Source organism: Nuphar pumila, chromosome 1 (genome assembly GCF_984573655.1).
Source record: "Nuphar pumila chromosome 1, dmNupPumi1.hap1.1, whole genome shotgun sequence".
NCBI lineage: Eukaryota > Viridiplantae > Streptophyta > Magnoliopsida > Nymphaeales > Nymphaeaceae > Nuphar > Nuphar pumila.
The window spans coordinates 30,379,284-30,398,289 of record NC_143249.1 but is presented as its reverse complement, the minus strand read 5'-3'; the positions used below and the strand labels follow the sequence as shown (position 1 = coordinate 30,398,289).

Genomic DNA, 19,006 nt, shown 5'->3' with positions numbered 1-19,006 from the left:
TGCTCCAACCCTAGGTCGACCTCCGACTGCAGCCATCCACCGCACCTACGGCAGCCAGGTGCCCTCTCTCTCTCTCACCTTTCTTCCTCATGAACAGCTCGTCGCGTGTTTTCTAGGGTCTTGCTTCCGATCTCTCTTTGAGAGCAAATCAACAGGCCCTCCATATCATTTCTCAAATTTTGAATTTTCAAATTCCAAAATGATTTCAGTTAAATTTCTTTTTCAAAATTCAATTTCATTTATCAAATTTCAAACTTTTAACTTTCATTCCAAATCCCAATTCCAAATTCAATTTAAACTGGAATTCTGAGTTTCAACTTTAAATTTCAAAACAAATTTAAAGTTCAAAATGAATCTCAAATTCAATTTCGATTTTCCATTTTCAAAATTCAAAGTAAATTCATTTCAAAATTTCAATTTCAATTTTAATTTCAATTTTTGAAATTCTCAAAATTCAGAGTAAATTCAGTTTAAAAGTTCAATTCTAATTTCAAATTCAAATTTTTTATTCTAAATTTTAATTTAAAATTTCATTTTCAAATTCAAGTGTTCAAATACAAGTCTCAAATCAAGTTTTCATTTCAACTTTTAATTTCAAATTCAATTTCAATTTATAGGTTCATTTTTCAAAACTCAATCTTTCACAATTCCAAACTTCAATTCTAATTTTAAGTTCAAGTTCAATTATGATTTCAAATCTCAAAATCAATTTCTAAGTTTGATTCTTTATTCAAAATCAATTCAAATTTGATTTTCAATTAATTTTAGATTTCAAAGTTCTCAACTTTGAATCCAATTTCAAAATCTTCAATTTCATGCTTTCAATTCAAGTTCATTTCAAGTTTTAACCTTTCAATTCAAAATTGATTTTTGAACTTCAAAGTTTACTTCTTAAAAGAATGTTTTTAAATACATTTCAGAATCACTTAGAAAAATCCAAATTTTTGAAACATTTCCAAAGAGCATACACATTTTCCAAGTTCAAAATTATAGCACAAGCCTAATTCCATGTGCATTAAGAACTTGGAATAATAACTTAGACAAATTTAGGCAAAGCAAAAGGCATGAATTTGATCCTTGGTTTGATTACCTTTGGTAAAGGCGCTAGAAACGATTGAACATTGTACCGACGAGCGAATCGCGACTCTTCTTTTTCTCATAAATTTCAAAATGGAGGTGAGTAATTTCAAAATATCTCTATAAAAGGTAAAGTGAGACCTTGAGAGAGTTTTTCTCTTTTTTTCCTAAAAAGGAAGAAAAGAAAAAATTTTGCAATGATCACAACAACCCATAAAATTTTGATATTTTTATGAAGAATAAAGGCAAATTTAATGTTAAAATATTATTTGAACTTAAGATATGATTAACATGTAATTCGAGCTTTAATCTAGATTTATAAGAAATTTCAAATTAGGAATTTATTTTGAATCTGGTTTTAATTTTTATTCTAGATTTATTTTGAATCTAATTTTGGAGTTTATTGTGAATAGAATTTTGAGTTTTGATCTAGTTCAAATTTGACTTAATCGTCAATTTGAATTTAAATGTAACACCTTTGACTTTTTAGAGCATTTTTAATGAATAAAATAATATTAGTAAGGATTTTTATATGAAAGAAACATAAAAATGCAAATTAGTCTAAGTTGAATTTGAAAAGATATTTTATAAAGAATCAAAGTTGATTTTATTGAAGTTTTCATTCAAAATTGAATTTATAAAAAGTTAGAATTTTAATAAAATAATTGGCAAATTGTGTCGAAATAAAGTCAAATATGATTTTAGATGAATTTAGGTTTAATTTGATGTGTATGTGATGTAATTTTATTAAGTTAAAATTTGGTTTGTATGGATTTGAAATCCATTCTAAAATAGCATAAAATAATAAATATATATTTTATAGAATGAAAAACTTGAATTAACAAAGTTTAATAGAATGATAGAGGTCCACATGTGGGGCGTCCCCCTATGTGGCCCATCTTATGTGGCAGCTCATGTTGGAATTAAATTTAAAAGTTGTAAGTTAGAATCCCTGAAAATTGATATTTCAAAAGTTTCCTAAAAATAAAACAAACAAAGAGAGAAAAAATATATATAAGTTAAAACTTAACAAATAAGTGATGTGTGTTAGGCTAAGTTGTTTTGAAATTTAGAAAGTTTGGGCTGAAAATTTAGGAATTAGAAAGTTTTGTAAAGGAGACAAAAACTATATAAAGAGCCAAGAGGGGCTCATGCCCCCCCCCCTGTTATTGGTATGTTTAGAATCTTTAGCCTTCTCTCTCTACTCTTCTCTTCTCTCTCTTTTTTATCTTTCCTTCTTGCTTCTATCCTTCCACTTTTAAGTGTAAGAGGTTTGAACCTCTGTTGAAGTTAGGTTGATCAAGGAGTTGCAGCCACACAATCGAAAGAGTTTTAAAAATAGTTTATTGGAAAAAATGTTTTTGAAATCATGTAAGTATTTTGCAAAACTTTATCCTTGTACATATTGAAGTGGTGGGACTAATATGCTTATAAGTATACATTTAGTTCGTCATGGCTAATAAAAATATATATATGAGAAAGAACACTTATGTTTGTTTTTACTAACCAAACCGGTTTTTAAAATTGGGGTTTTGTTTAAACTGAACCCATAAAAAGAAAAGAAAATAAAAAATTTGCTTTCATGAATCAGTGAAAAGAAAATATGGAACATGTGTCTATTCTCTACTGTGTAAAAGCTATGACATATGTCGGATAAATAGATCATATCTACCTCATTTGAAAGAGATTTTATGAACGGTTTATAGTGTTGGAAAGATGAGGAAATTTCATATATTTTAGAAAAAAATTAAACTTTGTTCTTGGAATGTGCATACAACAATGACAATTAGAACAATCAAGTATACATGAGCCTAAATCAATCATATCTCCTTAAACCAAAGGAGTTTTTATTAACGGTTTGTGGGATTGGAAAGCTGGTAAAATTTCTTACATTTTATAAAAATTTAAACTTACTTCTTAGACTGTGAATAGAGCTGTCACAGTCGAAACAACAAAGCAGATATGAGCCTAAGCGAATCTCGAACCATGTATGAATCAGTTAAGCAATACATACAGTGAATGTATGATTTGAGCCTATGTTTTTAAATGCTAAATAAGCATGCAGATGCAACCTATAATGTTGTGTTTATGCAAGTACTAAGTGCCTAAAGGAACATGACATGAAAAGAGAAATTTTTGCATGTGCATGATTGAATGCACACTGCTTTTGAAGTGCATGTGTTATGCATCACGTGTTTATATGATATTGTAAAAATGCATATAGTTAATCATGATCAATGCCTATAAGTGAATGCATAAATGAGTTTGATATGTTATAATTGCATGTGTTGCATGATAGTATCTTTGGCATTGAATTTTGCATTCATGAACCCAAATTAAAGGTCTAAAATTATATTCATTTTGTATATGCTTGGATAAATAATAGACTTAATCAAGTAAAGATTGATTCTATTGAGCTTATAATGAGAGGGTAAGTAGTACTTTCGACTTCATGAAACTTGTTTTGAGCATGGAAGGTTGCTCCTTCTCTGCCACGAAAATAGGAAAATGCCTCCACATTAGTCGTGGGGTGGTAGGTCGCGAAACACATGAGTAGAAGTTTGATGCATCAGGAAAGAGGTGTTGGAAGCTCTCACCCAGGACAAGTGAAAGATGTCTGTCTAGAGCATAACCATAAATTGTTTGAATGTACCTCCTAAGTCATGGTCATGATCTTGATCTAGGTACTGTTTGTGTAATACCCACAGGGTTGAGAAATGATAACCTTAATTGTTTGTACATTTAGTTAAGCATGGCATACATCACGTAAAACAATAACCTAAATAAAAACAATTAAAGTCACTCATGCATGAAAGATCTTATGTCCTTGAATGGTCAGTGCATTTACGTTTATCTAATCATGCATAAGATTATAACTATTTATAAATGATATTCTTGTGATGTGTTGTGATGATATGTATAATTGAATGAATAATTGACTGCATCATTATGTGAGTTTGTTGAAATATGATCATGTATACTAGTTTTGGTTTACCTGTGTCGTTATTTCCAAACAGGCTTTCACGAGTCTGGCCCATTTTATGGATTTTCAAGTGACGTATGATGTATAGCTGCAAAGCGAATGTGGAAAGCTCCAACGTTGTTGAGAGCCAATCTTTTTCTTTTTTGAGGATAGTTTTGCAAAAATATTTATTGTTATTTTAGATTGAAAATACTCTAATATGATTTTTTAATTATTGAGACTGAATTAAATTTTAATAGTGAATGTTATTCGTATTTTAGTTCAGTTATGATGATTGTTCATACAGTAACCCACCTAGAATATTTAACCCAAAGAAAATGGTTGTTTTTACTAGTTTTAGAAGAAGAAAAATTCTAAAAAAAAAATTGGTTAAAATTTTGGTGCGTTACAATTGCTCTGTTGGGTTCACCATAGCATGTTTACTTTTATTTATTTTTATTTTATTTATTGGGGCGTGTTTAATCTCTAATTTCTATATTTTTGTTTGTTTTCTATATTTTCTAGTGTTGGTGTTGACATATACCATCAACCACATTTTTATTTTTAGAAAAGCAAATCGAGGTATGTTGGATCGTATGACAGAGGAATCGAAAGATGAAAAGTTGCAGCCTTGAATCATCTAATCCTTGCTCACAGAAGGAAGAAACGCTCGAATTCTTGAAGAACAAAACCCATAACTTTCAAGAATCTAATCCCAAATCTATATTTTTAGATATTTATTTAAAACTCATTTTCAAAATCTTTCCAAAAATAAGGATCAAGATAACCCGATGGAATCCCATAAATATTTGAAAAAGCCGATGGGAAAGCCATCGACCCCTAGGGCTTTCAAATGATCTAAGTGCTAGACCACTTGTTTAATTTCAGAGAGTGAGAAAGGCCATTGTAGTACCTTTAAAACTGCATGCTTTTATCCGACATTGACCTTGTCATGTATGCGTTATGATTAAAATCTTAGAATTATAAGATGATGCACCACATATTTTCTTGTTTCGTCCTTGGTTTTAAAAAATATTTGGATTGCCATGGTGGGGTTTTTAGTCTAATTTGAAGCACTGTGTACTCAATTAGAGATCTCATATCGACTTAAAATTTAGTGCCAAAAGGAAAGAAGTGGCAGATTATTTGAAGCTGGTGGATTAATCTTGTGTAGTGCTTGTTTTGGTAGGGACGAAACCCAAGGACTTTTAAGAGTAATCTTGCAATACTTTGAAGAATTTAGTTTTTATTGAAAAATCTTTGAAAATTATTGATATATACTTATAAGTCGATTTTTTTTTAAAAATTATTGCATTAATATCAAGTTTTTACAATAGCAATTCTTTAAAATATCAAGTTAAAATTTTCACTTTCTTGAAATATATATTTTAGATCTTGATTCAGATATGATTCTGATTTTGACCCAGATATGGATTTGTTATTAGCATTTCAAGTTCATATTAGGATCTCCATGATAATGCAGAGTGCAAGGAGAGTGGCACAACAAAACTCACGCACACACCGAAATGCCCACACCAGCACAGTGATGTAGCCCATTCACTATCTCAAATGAAGCTTGTCCCTCGTGGCGGCCTGCAATGGGTTTCGGCTACTCTCAAGATTTGTCATAGTTAATTAAATTCAAAATTGCGTGTACTGCCTAAGAATCCTTGCACCGATTGGATCCTTTTGCATATATTTTTGTTATTTAAATTTTAAATTGGATTTCAGTTTTTTTATTAGGCTTTAGGTTGATTTTGGATTCATAAACTTTTGCCTTTTTCTATAAACAATCATTGTTCAAACAAATTTGGGACGATTAGAGATTTATTTTTTATTCTTTAAAGCTTCCAAAATTTTTGTTTTATCTTCAGTCGATTTTTAGTGTTTTGATAGTTTAGTATGCAATAGCATAGATCGTGGTGTAGTTTTTACTATCCCACTCTGGACCCTTGCATCATATTCATTAATCATTTGGAAGAAAATCACTATTTGAGGGAGCTTTAATCCCATGAACCATCCACATAGGCACATGTGTGTGCATAAGTAAAGCAAAGATATAATCCAACCAAAAGAAGGTCCAAAATCTATAACCAATGATTATCAGGCAGCTCTCCTTCAACAATATTTGAGTGTTTCATCAACTGAATCTTATATATTTATTATTTATAATTTATTTAACAAGATATATGTTTTGTGAAGATTTTTTTTTTTGAGAAGAAAGGCAAACATTCTCATTTTGTAGAAATTAATTCATGACATATACAAATATAATTAAAAACACAGTGATTGAGACAGCTGAATTCGAGATGAGCTATCAAAAGAGGTCCCAATTCTAGAACCGCTAAACATGAGCATGTTGAACCAACATGTCCGGAAGCAAGGCGTTGCTCCTGTTTTTTGCTTTCTTCAACATCATCCATTCTCTACACTCGTTGGTGGTTCTAACCTGTAATAACTTTATGCTTGGGGTTGCCCTCTAAAAAACAATCTCATTCTTGTGTAACTAAATCAGCTGCCATTGAAATCAAAACCCAGCTACTCCACTCGTAGTCTCCTTTGCCCGATCCTTTTGGGAGAGGAACACATCTCACAGACTGCAAAAACTATCAGCCGTAACCTCGTTCCAAAAGAACTCCTGCAGCTTCCTAAACCATATGCACCCAGCGAAGAGGTGCTCATTAGATTCCACAACACACTCACAAAAATAGCACTGACTAACCAGTTGAAACCCCATCAATTGGAGATTGTCATCAGTTTTTGCCATGCCGTGGAGAACGAGTCACCCTTGGAAGAAGGTCACCCCCCCCCCCCGAGATAGCGATATGGCAGCCAGGTCGCAAAAAGGGTGGCCGGTATCTAGTAACAAGAGGTCATATTTTACTCTCCATCTTTCTCGTATTTTCACCTTATTTTGTCATTATTATTTCTAATCCTCATTCCTGCCAATTATCACAGCAAATCCTGAAGCTGTTGGCTAAACTATGTTGTCTAGCTACATTAATCTGCCATTGTCCCTCAACCAACCAACTGTTGTGAAGTTTTTACATCTCAACATGTTTTTCAAAGAGTGGAAAGGGATGGCTCACAATGCATTTAAAACTTTACAATACAAAGTATTATAATCCGTTAATGCTTAGCACTTAATTTAAAAACATACCAAAATCTTGAAAATTCATAATCTAAAACATACTTTTTACTTCCTTAAAAGAATATTAATTAAACAATAAAAAATAAAAACATTACGTATTGTCTGATTGAAGAAAAACTCAACTGTTGGAGAATATATAAACACCATATGATAATCCATGATTGTAGAGGTTGTTCAAGTTCAGCACATTTCTTGATTGAACTGAGCCATGGTTGAGTTTGTGAAAAGCCTGAGCCAAACAAGCAAAGTGCAAGCTAGTTCATTTACAATATATATATATATATACACTTGTTCAAAGTTGAGAATAATAGAATTTACAACATAAACCTACTAAGCCAAACTCAAACTTGGCTCATTTACAAAATAAATTATTGTTTCAAACTTATAACGAATAGGATTTGAACTCTAAACTTATTGCGTGCAGGCTAAACACTTCTACCATGCATCGTTTCATTTCCCAGCTCAAGCTTTAGGATTTGAAGCTGATGCATTTAGGAAACTGAAGAAGAAGAAAGTAATAATTGAAGAGAGAGAGAAAAAGTAACATTAAAAAGGGTAGATAAAAGCCTGCATTTTTGTCATCCTTGAGCCTCTTCTCCAAAATAAGTCATAAATAAGTTCTACATAAAAAAATAATTACTAAAAGAACATTTCTTCTTATAAAGTAAAAGTGTAATTTCAATATCATGAAAGTTTGACATTTTACATGTGGGTGATTCCTTGGAATGGAGCCAATTGATATACAACGATGGGACTTCTGACTTTATGTTTTGAATCATCCCAAACAAGTGAAGCTGACGCCATAGGATTGGCGCCAAGAGGATCACCATTCACCTCTACCTTAAAGGATAGACGTTGTCCCCGTCTGCTAAATAAGAGAGTTTCTGGTGTGACACTGATCTTAAGCCCACTTGAGACATTGACCATTGCTTTGTAGACTGAAGTTGTTGCACCAACATTGGTCACTGTGCGATAGAACACGGCATGGATCGGGTCGGATCCATTGTTAACTTGGACCTGCATCGATGGGTAGTTGAGACCATCATAGCCTTGGCCGGCAGGTATGGCAGAGCAGTTGTTATCTTGACCACCAGTCACGATTCCCAAGGCAGCACCGTCTATGTGATCTTTACAGAGAAATTGGGCGTATGACAATTGGTCCATGTCATACACTAAGCCTGGGTGAACAACATGTCTTGGATCAAATAGACCCTAACCGTAGGCAAATTCTGTGTCCTCATTCAGCCTTGGGTCCATCATCTTTGCTGGAAATGAGAAAGAAAAACGGTTAAAGATATGGTATAGGCACCTTTGAATATTTAGACATAATGGGCTATCTGGGTTAGCAACTTCCAAGGTTAGGCACATCTAGAGCAGTTATGGTCATGGGTTGTATTCAATCCATCTTGTACATCTCACTTGAAAACCATGAGAATGTTAAAGCGGGGGGCCATACATAGATAGCTCCATCAAGTGAGATGTGCAGTTGCGATGGAATATAACATCATATACAATAGGATGGCAACTTCCCTCGTTGCAACTATTTGTAAGCACCTGCCATGGTTTTTTTTTTTCCCCTTATATTGGCAAAAATAGGCACCTACCATGTTGAGAATTGAGTATTCATTTCAAAGGAGAGAGCAGAGACATTTTGCAGATTATTTTTATGAATTGCAATATAGAACTATTGGCATGTTATTTGGCGAATCTCTAATTATATTTTTGTTTGCAAAAGGCAAATCAATGGATTTCCAAATTCACACATTTACAGACCGAAGCAAATTAAAAAAAAAACAGAGAACAACACTACTATTTTGATGAAATCTACCAACTATAGAATTCTTTGAGTGAAGTAAAGGATCAAACTTACGAAACCACAAAGACAGATCTATACATCTACAATCAGATACTAGTGTGTATTTTATTTGTTTTAAGGCATCATTGTCAATGCAAAGCAAATATTATAGATGAAAAATATCAAATAAAACAAAATAGAAAACAAATTTACCTGTGGTCATAAGAGCAGACTTGATTGCAGCAGGAGACCAACGAGGGTGGAAAGACTTGACGTATGCAGCCGCACCACTCACATGAGGACATGACATTGAAGTTCCAGACATTATATTATAGTTAACCATTCTTTCGTCATCCTTCTTCCCAGTCATTGAAGATAATGGTGTATATGCGGCCAGAATATCTAACCCAGGGGCAGTGATATCAGGTTGTAATCAAGGGTATGGTTATTAGATCAAGCAACAATGATTAGCACTATCCGATCATTTAGAGGACAGAAGGGGATGCATGGCATCCAGTCATTGGGTAGAGTAGCTACTCAGCCAATGACCCGATTTGCTCTCCCTTTTAAGCATGTAAAATACTGCATTACCTTGAGGATTCTTGGTGAGAGTGTATTCGGGCCACAAGATGAGAAAGATGAAATTTGTGGAATGCTCACATTAACTGTATAAGACTTGTATATAACTGCATAAGGCGACCTTCAAGAAAAATAGAGGAAAAAATCAATTTTAATGGATGATGTTTGGAACAATCTTTGTGCAACAAGTATATATGTGATGTAATATAGCAATTCATAGAGCTTAATTTGGAGAATAATTAAGATGGCAAAATCAGGTTTTTGGAAGGTCTGTTGGCTTGAGTCTCCCATTGCAGACAACATTGTCAAGAGTTGGCAGTCTTATTGATGTGGCCAAATATCGTGGGTGGGCTTTAATTAGAGTTCCAGATATGACTACTCCATTGCTTAACTTTATATTGACATCGAATTGCTTCACAAATACGAATTCGCGTGATATTCAAGGATGGGTTTGTGTCACAAATAACCCTATCCTCCTCTGGAATTAGCTAGATGAACAAGGTTAGGGGCCCAACCGAGAAGGAAGGAGCTGTAGGCTGACAGAGAAGGATCGTCACCTACGATACACGCCACCGCGCAACAACAACTACGCAATTGCGCAAAAAGGGAGTGAAGATGATTGTATAGTGGTGGTCAATGCATGGAAGCCTCTCAATCAAGGTTTCATTGTAACCGTTACCCATGTCAGGAATTTAAGTGAGGAGATCGAGTTTCAATTTACTTACCTAGTGGAATTGATGTAATCATTTATTGTCATTGATTTGTTGGTATCCACTAAAACTGCTGGTAGAGCAAAAGGGAAAGCTGCGTCTTGGCTTTTGTAACTCTGAAAGATGATTCCAGCCCCTCCAATGTCCCTGACACTGGAGTCAAGGTCTCCTTTTACCAAATCACAAAGAACAATCTTCCTTTTCACCTTGTTGGGATCCAGAGTCTGATCACAAAAACTGCAAACAAATTGTTAAGCAATCATGAGTACAAGCTATAATCTTATTGCAGACATTTTATAGGGTGCGAATCTTCAACCCACTTTTGAAAAATATTTTTTGACAAATATGATCGTACGGATCGGATCTCTATGGTCAAAAACCTAAGGATTGCCTCTTGTAGCGAATTCTTTTAACGTGTACGTGAGATTTTATATATATATATATATACACTACACGCGCAAACGAACCCCAAGAATTTCTAAAAATTATCTTGAACTTTCCCGAGGAACCCAAAGACTATACAAGTATGCAGTTGTTCTTACGTTGGATATGGCCCGTAGCCACCTGAACTGCTTCCTGCCTGGGCCCCAGTGATGAGTGGGTAATATTTCTTATTCGGGGAATAAGTATTTAATGATATGCCCTGTCATTTTAAAAAGAAGAACCAAATTAACAAACTTAATATATAAGCTAAAACAAGCGACCTAGCTAGAAAAAATGATTGTGAAGAAATTTTTTAGTGAAGAGCCAAAGGTATACTGTAATCTGCATGCCATTGCCCAGTGCAAGTTTGGTTCTGAACTGCCGATCAATGGAACTCGCCGCCACCGTAAGGATCCATGGTGACACATTCTCCACCATGCCAGGGTCAGGGCCATCGTTCCCGGCCGACGCCACCGTGATAATTCCCTTACTCATGGCATGAAACGACCCGATCGATATTGCATCCTTGAGGTATCCATTGTTCATGCCGCCTATGGAGATTGAGATCACATCAACACCATCGGCGATGGCATCGTCGAAGGCAGCAAGAATGTCGATGTCGGAGCAGCTAGTGTCTTCCCAGCATACCTTGTATGCAGCAAGGCGAGCTGCAGGGACTGCACCCCGCGTAGTGCCATTAGCAAGCCCATACATGCTTGCGTTTGGAACTTGGACACCAGCTGCAGTTGATGATGTGTGGGTGCCATGACCCTTAGTGTCAACTGTAGATAGTATATCAGAGGGTTGAAGTTGCGTGAAGGGTCTGTCTATTCTATAATAGTTGGCTCCGATGAGTTTGCTGTGCCAATTTAATTATTGAAGGTTGGGAGTGTAAATCTTTGATTGAATCAGAAAGAGAAAGAAAGAGAGAGAGAGAGAGAGAGAGAGAGAGAGAGAGAGAGAGAGAGAGAGAGAGAGAGAGCATACTTGTTACACCCACTAAAATGCTCAGATCTTTCACATGTGCCCTTCCATTTAGCAGGAGGAGGTCCAAGATCCTTGTCGTCAAAGCTCTGTGAATGGGGGCTGATACCTATGTTTATATGAGGAAAGATGGCATCATTTTCTTGAAAAGAATCAATTTTATGAAAAAAAGAAGAAGAAGAGCTCCTTCAAAATAAAAAATAAAAAAAGAGCAACAAATGTGACTGGGTCAAGTTGGCTAGAAAACCAAGGAACAACTTATGCATATCTAATCAAACCATTGCTTACATTCATAATATCCTTTAATGCTTACCTGTGTCCAAAACTCCAATGATGACATCACTTTCAAACTTGAGCTGCCTTTTTACATTCAAAGGGAAGCTGACGAAATCCCACGATCTTGTGGTGTGAAGCTTGTGATAGGAATTAGGAAATACTGATGTCACGCCTTCAATTTCTGCACATTATTAAGTAATAGTATATTAAACAAGCTAAACTATTGGAAAAATTGATTGTGTATACAATAGTCAATGTACTTGTGTTTCATACTAACCAGCTAATCTTTTTGCTTCCTCCAGTGAGAGTTTTGCAGCGAATGCATTGAAACTTCGCTTGTAACTGTAGACCATTGTCTCTCTTGCAATGTCATGGCTGCCAAAATGAATTTCATGAAATTAAAGCAAATTGCTCATCACATGCTCAAGGAATGCCAATAATTAATTGTGAACGAGTGGAAACTTTTTTCATAGTATACACATTTATGATTTAGTATCAATAACAAATAAATTTTCGAAACTTAAGTTTGATAGGAAAAGTCATTCATTTGAGATACTACTGCTACCATTTTGATGTAGGATTGGTTGGAAAACATCATGTGTCACCAGCCATGATTGTTTGGGCAAGCTAGGTTTATATATATATATATATATATATATATATATATATATATATATATATATATATATATACAGAGAGAGAAAGAGAATGCTAAATGAAGCATGTTATATGGGTTTTATGAATTTTTTTTGTTTTATTTTAAAAGTTTGATCATACAGATGAGATTTGTGTGCCTGGTATTATACGGATCAAGTCATGTAGTGTTTGGTTTCAAGACATGGTTGGTTTTTATAATGTTTGAAAAATTGATGGCCAAAAATCATAAATCTTCCAGACTCCAAATATATATCATGATAGACTGCAACTGTCGATGGATTTAGAGAGGGAGAGAGAGAGAGAGAAAGGAGAACATTCACCATTCAACATTACCAAAATACATCCAACAGAATATTGGATGGGAGAGAAACAAAAGAGAAACAGAGAGAGAGAGAGAGAGCGCAACCTGCCGGTTACAGATGCAAGCATGTGATGGTGCGTGTCTGAGAGAAAATTGGATGGCACGTCTCCCATGTACATGATGTATGACTGCCAATGTTAGACAGTTTAATATATGAAATGATTAATCTATGTCAAGTATCAACAGAAAATCTTAAGTCATGTAAACCACATATAATTGCTTGAGATTTATGACTTCCAAATAATCAAATAGGCAAAATGATATCCAATTGACTCACTAGCTACCTACCTGTGAGAAATAAATTTGAGCTAGCCTCATCAATTACTTACCTTCCTTTCCGTGGTGCTACTGCAATGGACCACCGTGAGTAATAGGAAGCAAATTATGAAGGACATTTTTGAAGTACCCATTTTTCTTTATCTGTTTGGCAAAAGATACTTGGAAGAAATTGGTAAAATGGATTTGGTAGGAAAAATAAGGGAATTTATTTGAAAGGAATTTGGATTCTTTTTCTTTGACTGCCTTTTACATGCATGCCAAACGGAAAAACAAATGCATTTTGGAATCCTTAATTCCCAAGAATCGCTCTACTTCCCAAGCAGAACCTTCACTTTTGCTAGACACAATGGAGGGCAAGGAGAAGATCGGTAAGTTGTTTTCACGTGGTAAGTATTAATAAGGTGATCAGTTGCTAGCCTGTGGTTGAGATCTTTTTCCCTTAACTTCTGGATGTTAGAAAACTTTCTGCATTTAGACAATCATAAAGATACCCTTGGCATTACAAAGAATGGAAAATCAATATATGAGCTGGATCCCAACAACCTGGATCCGAACTTGAATTTTATGCTGCAAATATGGATCTGAACTGAAATTGCAGTAGAGTTGAACTCGTATATGAAGTTTTATATGGTAGTACTGATTCTGACAGTGTTTGTAAACGAGAGTTTTCGTGGAAATAAGCATAAATAGGTTGATTTGTATTGTTGTATATATTTCCACACATGCATGGATCTAAATAGATTCAGATTGAGTCCAAAATAACATAAATATGAAGTCGATCTAAATATATAAGTAGATCTTATTTTAAAATCCATGTATGGGTAGCATGTCTAATTTGTAGTTTGGATCAAAAGTCCCTCTGGATCCAGTCCCATTGATGACCATTTCTGATCAATTAGACAAACCGTGCTTGGATATCCATTTGTTAAAACAGGCTGGCTTAAGCCCTGGACAATGGAGCAGGGCCCAATTCTGGCATAGGTGAGGTTGGTCCAGATCTGACTCAATTCCTAATTTTCGTCATTTCTTTTTTGTAAACCCTAAATGTAGAACCACCCATTTTATACGTTTTGAACCGATTTATTGCCCTATTAATTGGGAATTAGGGTATCTTCAAAGGACTTGCTGTCAATTAGTAAATTGAACATATTTACAGCCTACAATTGTTGTCTTAAAACTAAAAGTCTCATCAAGTGGTTGGAAGACCATGAACTTCGGGTCCTATGATTCGGTTGAATTTCAAGGGGTATTCAAGCTTTTGGCTTGAACCACCTTGAACTGTGTCAAACGTAAAAAAGCTAATGGCAAGTGAAGATGATCATGCTTATCCTCAGCTTTGTACAAAAAATTCTCCAATAAACAAGGAACTGATTGTATGAATTTTTAGGGTGAAATGATCCGCCCCAACCCCAAATTATTTGTTCCAAATCTGTCATATTCGGATATGGATTATCTGAATATCAGATTTTATAGGTCAGATCTACTTCGGAATAGGATTGAAGCTTCAGACCCATTTTTCACACCTACGCTATGCCACTTTTCAATGATCAGATCCAGTGTCGATTCAATCAAGACCGGATCCATATCCGGACTTGTTTCGATCCCAAGTTAAAACCCAGTCAATGATCCTGTTAGTGTAAGTGAAACATAGACCTTGACAGACCATAAATTGTGTGCCTGGAAAGTAGTCAGTCTTCCATGCTCTTGTGGACATTCAGGGATTCCATGGAGCCAAACGTTTGCTTTGAACCTTGCAATGTTGTCCCTAAATGTGGGTCAATGGTTCCATTCTCAGCCATTTACTGGACCTGCTACTTAGCCCACAACCTACCGAGCAAGTTCATTTGGCTTCGCCAAAAATATTAAAAAACAAAAAACCAGTAACAAAGACCATCATAAGTGTTTAATTTGGTGCACCTCTCTTTCCATTATTCGATCCACATATTCTTCGCGTTGGGAGTGTTAACTTGTACAGTCTAACTAGTGTCCTGCAATCCGGCGCTATAGACGTGTTTCGATGTGGTCAGCTTGCTAAGAATCTACTGTTGAATTATGCTTTTTTGACAAAATTACGTTAACTTTCTAATGAAAAACGTGCTTTTTTGGGTTTAGAAAGATAACAATAATTATGGGATATTGATTTTTCAAACCCTAATAAAAAACCTGTTTATGTACCAAAAATTTGAATGATGCGAGACTAATTCACTTTATTCTTGACAGTTTTGCTCTTTTGTTTGGTCAAAATCATAGCGAACAATTGAATTTTTTGAGGTAACAACTTACATGGCACATGATTTTTTCAAGTGATAAATTACACAAGTAGTTTAACCAAGGCACCTAAAATTTTCAGGCAACAAAAAGGCAAAAATATTAAGAAAAAACTTAATGGACAGATTTGTCATAGTTTCTAAGACCTTCTCATAGGCTTATCTTTCCAAATTAACTTTTGCTAGCGACATTGTTGTTTATCTTGTGAATCATGTGAATTTAGCATAATAGTACTATAGCAGGTGATGAGATATCACTTGCTGCAACAGAGGATTGAGAATAGAAAAAACACAGTTACAGTCCACTGATCCCAATACACCTGCTACAAAAAACATTAGTAGATGCAGAAAACATAGATAAGCAACCACATTACACTACACTAGAGTCAAACTATGAGTCCATACAACTTCCATTTGACTGCAGATCGTCCAGCTGATTGAAAAAACACAGTTACAGCCCACTGAGTCAATCACTTGTATATATAGGAGTTGTTTGCACACTTTTGTTCTCATTGCTTTTACTAAGCATTTCATCAATAAAAGCTTTATTTTTTATATTTTGTTCTCTTGTATTAGCCCTTGTAGGCTTCTTGTATTGTCCTTAAAGGACTTGTGGTTGAGCACATAGTGAATCTGCTATTGTATGCCTTTAGTGGCTCTTGTCTTTTCGTCTTCCACTTCTTTCATTACATCATAAGAGAGGGAGGTTGTGCCCTACCGTTTCCAAGGCCTTTAAAATGCAACCTATAGAAAACTTGTCCTGAGTAAATATGCTGTAAGCTAACAGCAACCATGTAACAATTGATTGCTTTTTGTTTGAAACTCACTATAAACATAAAGAGGAATAAGGTTCACACACGTCTAGCTGGCTGAAAGACTCATTAAAAGCCCATCTTTTTAACATGAAATGTTCTCATGAAACTTATCGAACTGCATGTATAACCTTGGAGTAGTAAAACCAATCACTATAGAGATTGAAAATTTGTATAGAAACTCCCTTACAAACAAGCTACAATAGTAACAAGATTGATCAAAATAATATGAATCATAAAGCAAGATAGAAGTTGCATTAGTGCATGCTGAGAACCGATAATGAAGATCCCAGAGCTATGACAAACTGCATCAGCACCTTCATTTTTAGTAATTTAAATATATACGATGAGCACTTCCATTTTCTGCAATAACCTTGTTGAGCACATGCTTAAATAAGTTGAACCAGTGAGGATTAAAAGAACTGCCTCCATCATGAAGACCATAAAGCTGCAAAAAAAGCTACACAAGCAAGAATTTAGATTATGCAACAGAGAATAATAATTTAATTGAGACAACTCTGACTGTTATACGTGAAATTTATAGAAAACAATATCAAACAAGTTATCTAATGCCAAATGAAAGTAGAATTATATAAAATAAAAGTTCATTTTCTAAATCATATCGTTCTAATCTTTGAAGAAGCTCAAAAAGGATGAGAAAAGTGTGTCAATCATCCCAAAAGAAAAACAAAATGAAACCCCAATATCTATGTCACACGGACACGACTAAGGGGGCACCACACCCGAGTCGACATGCCCCGACACGGGTGCGGCTTCGAACACAGCCCTGACTCGGTCAACGCCAAGTCAAACTCGGTCAACGAGTCGAGGCTGAGTCTGTCCTTATTTTGGACTCGGTCAACATTGACCGAGTCTAATTTTGTCCATTTTTTAAGATAAAAATGTATAAAAACTAAAAAATATATATCTTTTATACATTTTTTATATACTTTTGTCTTTAGAGAGAAAAATTGTGCAAGGCACAGTCTTTACCAGACTGTGTGGATATATTTTTTTTAACTGTTGTGATCATCGCAAAATTTTTCCTCTCTTGTGGTTTCTCTCTCTTCCTTCTCTTTTCCTTTTCTAACCTCTATTTTCCTCCTTTTTGAAGGGAGAAAGATAAAAGACAGAAAGAAAGAGAGAAGAGAAAAGGAGAGAAGAGGAGAGAAGATGAATTCTTTTGCGGGGTCTCACTTGACCTTAATTTGAAAATACTTGAGAAAATGACTCGCCTCCGTTTTTGAAATATTTGCGGGAAAATCGGGAGACGGGAGACGGGATCCGCTCGTCGGTACGAGGTTCGACCGTTCCTGGCGCCTTTACCAGGGGTAATCGAACCAAGAGTCGAATTTATGGCTTTTGTTTTGCTAAGAACTTATCTAAGAACTTATCCTAAGTCTAAATGCACAAAAAATCATGCTTGTGCAAATGCAAAGATGTATGCTCTTTTTGAAAATGTTTTGAAGAATTCCCAAGTGTTTCTGAGATGAATCTGATTAAGTGAAGAAATGATTTCTAACTTAGAACTTAAGATTTAAAGTTCTAAGTTTTTAGAATAATCAAGAGCTTGGGAAAATAAATCTGGATTTGGAAAGAGATGATTTTGAAGTTTTGAGATAAAAGAAGAAAAAAGAAATTTTCAAAGTCATAAATGGACTTTGAATTAGAATAGAGATGAAAATGGAATTGAATTCTAACTTTGAAGTTTGAAATCAGAAGGAAAGGTAGAATTGGGATTGATTTGAATGTTTGGAATTCAAGATGGAATTTGAATCTGAAGTTCTGAATAGAATTGGATTTTAAGAATTGGAGATCTGAGATGGAATTGGATACTGGAGCCTAGAAATGGATTTTGGATCTGAAGCCCGAGATCCAAGATGAGATTGGATTCTGGATCTTAGAACAAATTTTGGATTTGAGGTCCGAGATCCAAAATAGAATTGGATTCAGGATCCTAGAATGGGTTTGGATCTAAAGTCTGAGATCAAAAGTAGAATTGGATTCTGGATCCTAGGATGGATTTTGGATCTGAATCTGAAATCTGAGGTGAATTGGGTTCTGGATCCTAAAGAATGGATTTTGGATCTGAAATCTGAGATCCAAAGGGGAATTGAGTTCTGGATCCTAGAATGGAATTGGATCTGAAGTCTGAGATCCAAAGTAGAGATGGATTCTGGATCCTAAGAATCGAAATTTGGATCTGTAATCTGAGATCCAAGGTGAAGTTGGATTCATACTTGGAAATCTAGATCCAAGTTGAGATTAACTTAGGATTTGGGCTTTGAAAGTCCAAAATGCGACTTTTGAATACGGATCTGGGTTTTAAAAAAAACCCTGATTGAATTTAAATTTTTAGGAAAGGTCAAGCTTTTGAGATTCAGAATCAATCTCAAACTGTGGTTTTTGAATTTTGAAGATAAGAAGATGAACTTGATTTTGAGAATAAATCAAGAATTTTAAGGTTTAAATGGAACTTTGAAATTGAATTTGGAATTTTGGAGTTTGAATAAAATGGTTTTGAAATTCCAAAGTCAATTTGGACTTTGAAAATGAGATAGAATTGGAATAGAAAGGATATTCAAAATCACTTGGGTTTTCGAAAAGAATTTTTGAAAATATGATGCAATTCTACCCTAAATGATGAAATGAATTTAAAGATTTTGAATTTTG

At 34.7% G+C, this 19,006-nt stretch overlaps 1 pseudogene; it reads right to left on the bottom strand.

Annotated features, from left to right (window-relative positions):
• Nucleotides 1-19,006, bottom strand: part of LOC149848565 (subtilisin-like protease SBT4.14) — a 71,896-nt pseudogene that overhangs the window by 35,822 nt on the left and 17,068 nt on the right.